This window comes from Ovis aries, chromosome X (genome assembly GCF_016772045.2).
Source record: "Ovis aries strain OAR_USU_Benz2616 breed Rambouillet chromosome X, ARS-UI_Ramb_v3.0, whole genome shotgun sequence".
Classification (NCBI taxonomy): Eukaryota; Metazoa; Chordata; class Mammalia; order Artiodactyla; family Bovidae; genus Ovis; species Ovis aries.
In genome coordinates this window covers 116,996,121-117,005,202 of record NC_056080.1, presented here as the reverse complement: position 1 = coordinate 117,005,202, position 9,082 = coordinate 116,996,121, and the positions used below count along the sequence as shown (strand labels likewise).

Sequence of the window (9,082 nt, the reverse complement as noted above, 5' to 3'; positions counted from 1 at the left end):
ACTCAGGTGGGAGGGGAGTGGCTTCTGCAGAGTCTGGGACAGGAAAGGGGGAGCTGGAGGTACCCTGCCTCTTGCAACCTCCCCATTTTAACCTTAAGTTTTAAAAAGTGTGGTGGAGCCGGATTGAGTCTGCTGGGTGACAGGGTCAGTGGGGGTGCAGACAGACCCAAAAGCAGCCTTTGCGAAGGTAGGAGTGGGGGAGCTTGACACTTGACTCCGGCCTCTTGGCCTGGGTTGGACCCAGGACCCTGAGACAGAGCATACACATTCTGGGGAGTCACCCCTCCAGTCATCAGTTCCCTGAGGAATCAGAAATTACTCTTCTTGGTTTGAAGGCACTTGGAAAGGAGGGGGCATTGGAGGAGGGAGGAGGATGCTGACCCTCTTCCCGCCTCCAGTCTGCGAGGTTCCAGGCTCCCCCTGTTCCATGGAGATCTGCCCGCCAGCCCTTGAAGGCTCAGAGCCCCGACTCGGATGGTGCCCCTGTCTGGGAGCCGTGGAGCCAGAGCGCCGGGTCAGCAGAGGCGTGTGGCCAGTGGCCCGAGAGCTGCTGTGTGGACACGGCGGTTGGCCACAGAAGGCCTCGGCCGTCCTGAGCTCAGACCTCGGCTGCCGGCCGCTGAGGCGGTGGTTTCTGCAGCTGGGTCAGCGTGTCCGGCTTCTCGATGGATCGCAGCTGCTGCTGCTTCGCCCGCTTGAGCTTGGCAGGGTTTCTAATCACTTGGACGATCTCTGCCTCCCGCTCCTCCTCCAGGCGGCGTTTCAAGTTCTCCCTGCGGTGACGCTCCTTCTCCTCCTCCAGGTGCTGGGAGAAGTCCTTGGCCAGCTTCCTCTCCTGCCGGTCTTTTATCTTTCGTGCCGGGATGTGCGCAGGGGCTTGTCCTGAACCATCTGGGAGAACCTCTTCTTTGAGCGGTCCTTCCACACCCGCCCCAGACTTGCACTTCCCCTTTGGGATTATAGGAACCTCCTCCTCCTCTGGCTTCTTGGATGCAGGGGCCTGGGCAGAAGAACTTTTTCACTTCTTTGGCGCGAGGCCTTCCCAGCTGAAGCTAACTTGCTCTGCTCATTGCTGATCCCGTGGGGATCAGCTCCTGTAGTGGCTTCGAGGGCTTAGGACCCAGAGATGCTGACCGGGGTAAGGCTATAGTGATCCTGAGCTCGGCTGCAACTGATATTAGGGGACCCCAGGGTCGGCTCCTCCTTATTCTTGCGCAATTCCGAGTCTGCTTCGCCTTGGTCCTGGGAGAACTTGGGTGACTCCTCACTGGCTTTGACTGAAGTCAGTGGAATTCAGGACTCGACTTCTGCTGGCTTTGGGGCGACTCCAGGCCTGGATCTCGCTGACCCTGGGGGGAACCTGAGTCTGGTTCCGGCTGCTTTCAAGAGAACCCCAAGCCTGGCCCCTCCTGTAGACTGGGTGATCCCGGGCTTGTCTCTGACTGACGATTGGGCTCACTCATTTCTTCTGGGTTCAACTGGAACTCCACAAGGGCCCATCTGGCCCAGAGAACTGAGGTGGGGTTCTCGGGAAATTCAGTCTTTACATCTTCCAGCAGCAGGCTGTGCCTCAGCAGCATAGCCATTATTTTCAAATCCGAGCCCACCTGCATGTGAGGGTTCTTATGGCCAGATCACCTCCCAAAGGTTCCACCTCCAAATACCATCATCACCTTGGAGATTAGGATTTCAACATATGAACTTTGTGGGGACATATCTATTCAGAACCATAGCAACTGGCTTCCAGTAAATCAAAGAGCTGATGTTGTCCCCAGAACACCCCAGTTTAGAAGGAGAGCCTTCATGTATAACTTTAACATTAAATGAGGTGGAAAACCTGGGCAAAAATCCTGAAGGACACAGGCATTCTGAGACCTTGGCCAGGAGACTCGAAGTTCCCTCATTCTTGTGCCAGGGCATGGCCCCAGCCTCCCTGAGGTCTGTTTCTCAGGCCAAGAAGCAGCAGCTGCTAAGGGTGGACTGGACACGAATTCTTATGTATGCCTATGTGTTCCCTGCATTCCAGAAGGACTAGGATCAGGTTCCTTCTCAGCGCTTTCAGGCATCCCTGCTAAGCCTGTCTGCAAGTTCCTGGCCTTCAGCACTCAAGCCAGTCCAGTTCCAAGCTGCCTATCTCCCTCTGGGTGCATCTTCCACTTCAGCTCTGCCATGGCCCACATCCACCACATCCTTGATCTTTCTTAAACACTGAGGGTCAGACAGCTCCCCCTGTTATGTGTTGGCACCTTGACAGGTTTCAGGCAACTCACTCAAGTCTTTTGCCTTTGATCAGAGACTACACACCTTTCATCTTAGATTCACAGAAAGCAACAGTAGACTCAGATGAATTTGTTTTTCTGCCTCTGTACAGATTGATGGGACCATGTTATTTTACCTTGGACAAGCCTGAAAACAGTAATAACAGAAATACATTTTTCACTGTCTCTTTGCCTCTCTTTGAAAGTGGAGGACAGAGGTCCTACAACAACAAGTTCCAACAACAAGGTCCTACTGTGTAGCACAGGGAACTATATGCAATATCCTGTGGTAAACCATCATGGGAAAGAATATGAAAAAAGAATATATATTCGCATAACTGGATCACTTTACTGCACAGCAGAAATTAACACAACATTGCAAATCAACTATATCTTCCCAGGTGGCTCTAGTGGTAAAGAGCCCACCTGCCAATCCAGGAGACATAAGAGATGCAGGTTTGATCCTTAGTTTGGGAAGATATCCCTGGAGAAGGGAATGGCAATCCACTCCAGTATTCTTGCATGGAGAATCCCATGGACAGAGCAGCCAGGCAGCCTACAGTTCATAGGATCACAAAGAATCGGACATGATGGAAGTGACTTAGCAAGTACGAAAATAAACTATACTTCAATTAAAAATATCAGTTAAAATGAAATAAAGATTAAAATTGAGGACATCAAGCAAAATAGACTAAAAATATCACACATATAAATAATGTTGGAAATAGGAACAAGTGATTTGTAAAATGAAAGTGATGAGACATCTATGACCACCTTTTTTGCCAATAAATTAAAAAATAGAAGAAATGGAAAAAAAGTAGTGGGGAGCCCAGTTTTCACTGAGTCGTCATTCCCAACAGAGACTCTATCCTCTGTACTATTTCAGCAATTGAGAGACTTTCTACCTGTGAGAAGACTCTTGAGAGTCCCTTGGACTGCAAGAAGATCAAACCAGTCAGTCCTAAAGGAAATCAACCCTGAATAGTCATTGAAAGGACTGATGCTGAAGCTGAAGCTCCAATACTTTGGCCACCTGATGCAAAGAGCTGACTCGTTAGAGAAGACCCTGATGCTGGGAAAGATTGAAGGCAGGAGAAGGGGACAACAGAAGATGAGATGGTTGGATGGCATCACTGACTCCATGGACATGAGTTTGAGCAAGCTCCAGGAGATGGTGAAGGACAGGGAAGCCTGGCGTGCTGCAGTCCATGGGGTCCCAAAGAGTCGGACACAACTGAGCAGCTGAACAACAGCAACAACTGCCTGTGACAGTAGTGTCGCCTTGCATCCCTCGAGCAGCTGGCCTTTCCTCAGGCTCTTATTACTGAGCTGGATCCCTCCAAGGCCCACCCACTTTCACATGGGCCTCCCTAGTTCCAGTCATGGTCACTATCACCCAGAGGGCAAATGTTGGGTAAAAAGTTCCTCAAGGGATGGTTTCCCCCCTTGTGTTGTTGCTACCTCCCAAAGAACTCTGACTGGGGCTCTTCTCAACCCTTGTGAATGACTGTGGGTCCGTGGCCAAAACCTCTGCCAATATGGGGCTGACTTTCCTTTCCCCTTCTGCTCTCTAGAACCAAGAATAAGGACTTCCCTGGTGGTACAGTGGATAAGAATCTGCCTGCCAGTGTAGCGGACACGGGTTGATCCCACATGCCTCGGAACAACTCAGCCAGTGCGCCACAACTACTAAGTCCACCCTCTAGAGCCCAGAAACCTCAACTACTGAGCCCGTGTGCCATGTGACAGCCCATGTGACAACCACTGACGTCCAGGCACCCTAGAGCCCGTGCACTGCATCAAGAGAAGCCGCCACAGTGAGAAGCCCGAGCACCGGAACTAGAGTAGCCCCTGCTGGCTGCAACTAGAGAAAGCCTGCACACAGCCACAAAGACCCAGTGCAACCAAAGATAAATGAAAGAAGTTCAGTAAAGTCTCTGTAATCTTAAAAAAAAATAACCTGGAATAAACTTGGGTCCACTCTTAACCAAAGAGCCATTTTTCAGAGACATTCGGATAATGGAAGGGCTCATTGTTCTACAACCAACTGTGGTCTTTAGTCCACCCTGACCCCACAACACCCCCCAGCTCCCCAGGCCAAGCAACTGTTGGTTTCCTACATATACTTAGAGTCTGAGCACTTTAGGTAGGTGGCTCTCTGGGCTCTTGGGTCTCTGTGAGCCTGGATGCTTGCTACATAAAGGAAAAGAGCAGAGCGAAAACTTGGTGCCAGGTGAGTGAAATGCTCAGTGTGTAGCTTCACTGGAAGACACCCATTGCCCCCAATCCCATGGACGGAGGAGCCTGGTAGGCTACAGTCCATGCAGTCACAAAGAGTCGGACACAACTGAGAGACTTCACTTTCACTTTCACTTAGAATCTGTTGGGACATTTTAATTTTCTATTGTGCCTTCCTGGACTTTTGACAACCACAAGAGAATTCCTGGCCGTCCACACAGTGGTGTGCCTAGGATATCCATGACAAATGGGTGCCCAAATCTTATGATGGCCACCCTCAAAAATATCCAAGAACATGGGATATGCGGGACCTGGTCTGTGAGGTGCTCTCTGCTTCACTCCAAGAAGAGGTAACTGGCTGATGTGGGGGCACCCTGCCCAACGTGTTCACCATGAAGTTCTCTCTCCTCCCTCACAGCCTTCAGAGTCCTAAGCCCAACCTCCACAATGGGCTCAGCTCTCCCATATGCACGAAGACACCCTGCCATCTCACTTCCCTGGTGGCTCAGTGGTAAAGAATCTGCTTCCAATGCAGGAGACTCGGGTTTGATCCCTGGGTTGGGAAGGTTCCCCTAGAGGAGGAAATGGCAACCCTCTCCAGTATTCTCGCCTGGAGAATTTCATGGAGAGAGGAGCCTGGTGGGCTCCACCGGGTCTCACAGAGTCAGAAACGACTGAGTGATTAACACTTTAACTTGCAGCTTGTTTAAAACTCTGAATCCTTGGGACTTCCCTGGTGGTCCAGTGGTTAAGACTTTGCCTTCCAATGCACGGGGTGAGGGTTTGATCCCTGGTCAGGGAGCTAAGATCCCACATACCTCTTGGCCAGAAAACTAAAACATGAAACAGAAGCAACACAGAAGTAACAAATCCACTACAGACTTTACAAATGGTCCACATCACAAAATCTTTACAAATAAAAAACAAAAAAACTCTGACTCCTTAACCAGTGACCACACGTTTCCCTAGGATGCAAAGTTGGGAACGCCTCTTGGATGGATGATTGGATGTCCGTTCAACTTCCAAAGACCCCCGCCCTTTCCGTGGACTCCCTCTCAGATCTCTCTCACTCAGATATGTTCCTGGAAAAGAACCAGATCTGCCCACTTCTATGAAGGCACATAGAGGGAGGGTCAAGTAGGGAATCTATCAAAGGGGAGAAAGAGCAGCCACCAGATGTGACAATGGGCAGTGCTATGGATGCCAGCTATGTCTCAGGTGCCCCCAACACAATATTCCTTGTGTGGTCTCTCAGGATGGAGCTCCATGCATGAGATTTCTTCTCAGATGATAGTAATGGGCATCCTTTGAGTCATTGGCCTCAGTGGTCTCAGAATCTCCTTCAGCCTCCAGACTCAGGACTCAAAGTGGTTGGATTCCTACTATAGAATTTAAAGACTCTTTCATTCAATAATAAATAAATAAATATCTATCGAGCCCTGTGAAGCTTCCGTACGTGACCTGACCAGACCACAATGGCCATCTCTGCCCCTTGCCATCTGTACACTGAAGGGCCATGTGTCTAATTCCCTAGACTTCCTGATAAAGAATCTGCTTGCCAGTGTGGGAGATGCCAGAGATGTGGGTTTAATCCCTGGGTTGGGAAGATCCGCTGGAGGAGGAAATGGCAACCCACTCCAATATTCTTGCCTAGAAAATCCTATGGACAGAGGAGCCTGGGGGGCTACAGTCCATGGGGTCACAAGAATTGGACACAATTGAGCACACACATACCGCACCAGGGACCTTGCCTTCCCGGGCACTCCCAGCTCCTGCCCCACAGAACCGTCAGTATCATCAGTCAAGTTTCCACAGTTCATTAAGATATTTATCAGCCCAGTGCTAAGTGGAAATGAATGTGAAACATGAGGAACCTTAGAAAGCAGAGGGACAGAAAGGAGTCAGAAAATATGATCCTATGACAGAACCCTAAGAGTCTCACAGAAGTAGCTCACCGGACCCGGCTCTCGAGCCTGTTCCCGTGTTCCCCTAGCCCATGGTGGAGACTGGGATTTCCTCTTTGGGAGCCATCCACAGCCTCCTGTTGGAAACCCTGATCCACAGGGTCTGGGCCCTGTTTCAATCATTTGTAAGCAATTTCTCGCTACGAACCCTTGTGCATAACTTTGGGTCCGAAGTTGTTCTCTCACACATCAGAGCTCATGACTCAGTTTCCCCCTGTATTTGGACAAGAGGAAATTATTATCCACTTGACAAGAGAGTTTCACACTGAATGGACAGAAGTTCTGACTCTGGCACTGGACTTTAGGAACTCCCCCCAGGACTGAGCAGTAGGAGTGAAATTCATGAGCTTTTCTTGCACCTGCTACCCTGATCTTGCAGTCTGAGGTTGTAGCAGATGGGGCTCCCTCATTGATACCTGAAAAAGCAATCTATTCTCATCTTCTCCCTGACTTCACAATCTCAAGCCCCATGAGATCTTTATGACTGACAGACCCTGCATGAGATCCTGCCAGTTCCCTGGCAACAAGCTGCCTCTTAAATCAAGGAGATGGGACTCTTGTGCTGTGGCAGCATCTGCTAGTGCTTCACCGCAGTTGTCTCTTTCTTCTGAGTCCAACCTTAGATTTTGTTTCCTAACCTCTTTGAAAGTCATATGGGAAGTTCTATACCACAACCAGATCTGGCCCCCAAACCCTCTCACTTGGTCCTCAGTTATTCCCTCCCCCCCGATTCACCCCCACTGAGCTAGAAATGATCATGGCTATTTGCAAACTCATAGATGGGAGAGCTGGCTCCTGAATGATCGCCAAGAGCAGAGCCACCCTTGGGCCAGAATGCGACTTGCCTGGTATATGGGTACAAAGTAAGCATCTTGACTCTGAGCCATTCTCATTTGGCGGTGTGTTTGTTACAGCAGTTTAGCTTACCTTAAGAAATTTTTTTTTATATCTCTCTTTTTCTTAGTTTTGTACCCAGAGATGGCCCAGGCCCACTTCTCAGGCTTCTGGCCTCACTCCTGAGAGCTCTGAAAAAAATGGCAGCCTTCTGAACTTCTGATGAAAAATCCTATTGTTGGAGATATATTCACTGATGACGATCATTAGCCCTTCTAGGCCATTAGTCTATGCCAACTGCTTCCTTTGCTAGAGGTCTAGAATACTCAGGGACTGGGCTGGTGGCCCCCTTCCTTCCTGTCTCACTGACATGTGTTCTAGAATTGTTCTCTTCTATCCAGGCTTCAACAAAGGAGTAAGAGAGAGTTGGGGAATAAGGGGACATTTAAATGTTTAGTGGATATTTTAATGGATACTGGAGTAAGAAATTTTGAATTTTGTTAGCCAGGATAATAGGATTGGTGTTAAGAAGGAAAAAAACTCCTAGGTTTAAATATATGTAATGAAGTATTTGGGGCTTCCCAGGTGGCTCCGTGGTAAAGAATCCACCTGCCAATGCAGGAGATAGACGTGGGTTCAATCCCTGGGTTGGGAAGATTCCCCTGGAAAAGGGAATGGCACCCTGGGAGTGTAGAATACTGGAGAATCCCATGGACAGAGGAGCCTGGTGGGCTACAGTTCATGGGGTCGCCAAGAGTCAGACACAACTGAGCACTCACAGCACCACACCGAGGTACTTGGGGAATAAACATCCTAATGTGCAGGATTTCCTTTAAAATACTTTAACAGAAAATCGGATGAAACAAATGTGACAGAATGTAACTGTTACACATAAGGAATAGATCTGCAGGTGTTCATCATACAATTTTCCCTACATGTCAGTATGTTTGAACATTTTACTAATAAAAATGAAATGTAAAATCAAAAGCTTTCATTTCTGGGAAACAGTCCTCAAATTGAAGACTTCCTGTCACAATTAAGGACACAGCAAACTAGTGTGTCCCTCTCTCTCCTCCCCTTGATGACTCTGACCTTGCCCTTCCCAAGCTCATTCAGGCACAGGGAACTATAGTCAATATCTTGTAATAACTTATCATCAAAAATAATGTATGTTTATATGTATAACTGAATCATCTTGCTGTGCACCTGAAACATTGCAAGTCAACTATACTTTAATTTAAAAATATATATATATATATATATATATATATATATATTAAGAAAAAAGTTCACACAAGGTAAAAGGCAGCACGTGGGTCCCCCTCAAAGCCTGTGCACCTGACTCAGCTCTTCCTGCCAACTCCCTGACTTCAGATACCTGACTTTGGAAGCACACATTCCTGGCGGTGATCACCCCTGCCTCGGCACTGGATCAGTTGGACTGGCCACCCACCCCCATACCACCTGACATTGCCTTGACTTTGGAAACCTCTCACTCCTGAGTCGGCTGTCCCACACATTCTATTCCGGACCCTGAATTGGTGGAGAGATGCAGAGTGCAGAGTGTTAGTGGCTCAGTCATGTCTGACTCTTTGTGACCCCATGGACTGGGGCCCACTAGGCTCCTCTGTCCTTTCAGTTTTCCAGGTAAGAATACTGGAGTGGGTAGCCATTCCCTTCTCTAGGGGATACTCCTGACCCAGGGATTGAACTCAGATCTCTTGCAATGCAGGCAGATATCTTTACCATCTGAGCCACCAGGGAAGCCCGAACTGGTGGAGTTGTATG

At 48.8% G+C, this 9,082-nt stretch overlaps 1 pseudogene; it reads right to left on the bottom strand.

Moving 5' to 3' along the window:
* Positions 1 to 598: 598 nt before the first annotated feature.
* On the bottom strand, positions 599 to 1,613 carry LOC101108636 (coiled-coil domain-containing protein 86-like; annotated as a pseudogene).
* Positions 1,614 to 9,082: the final 7,469 nt, after the last annotated feature.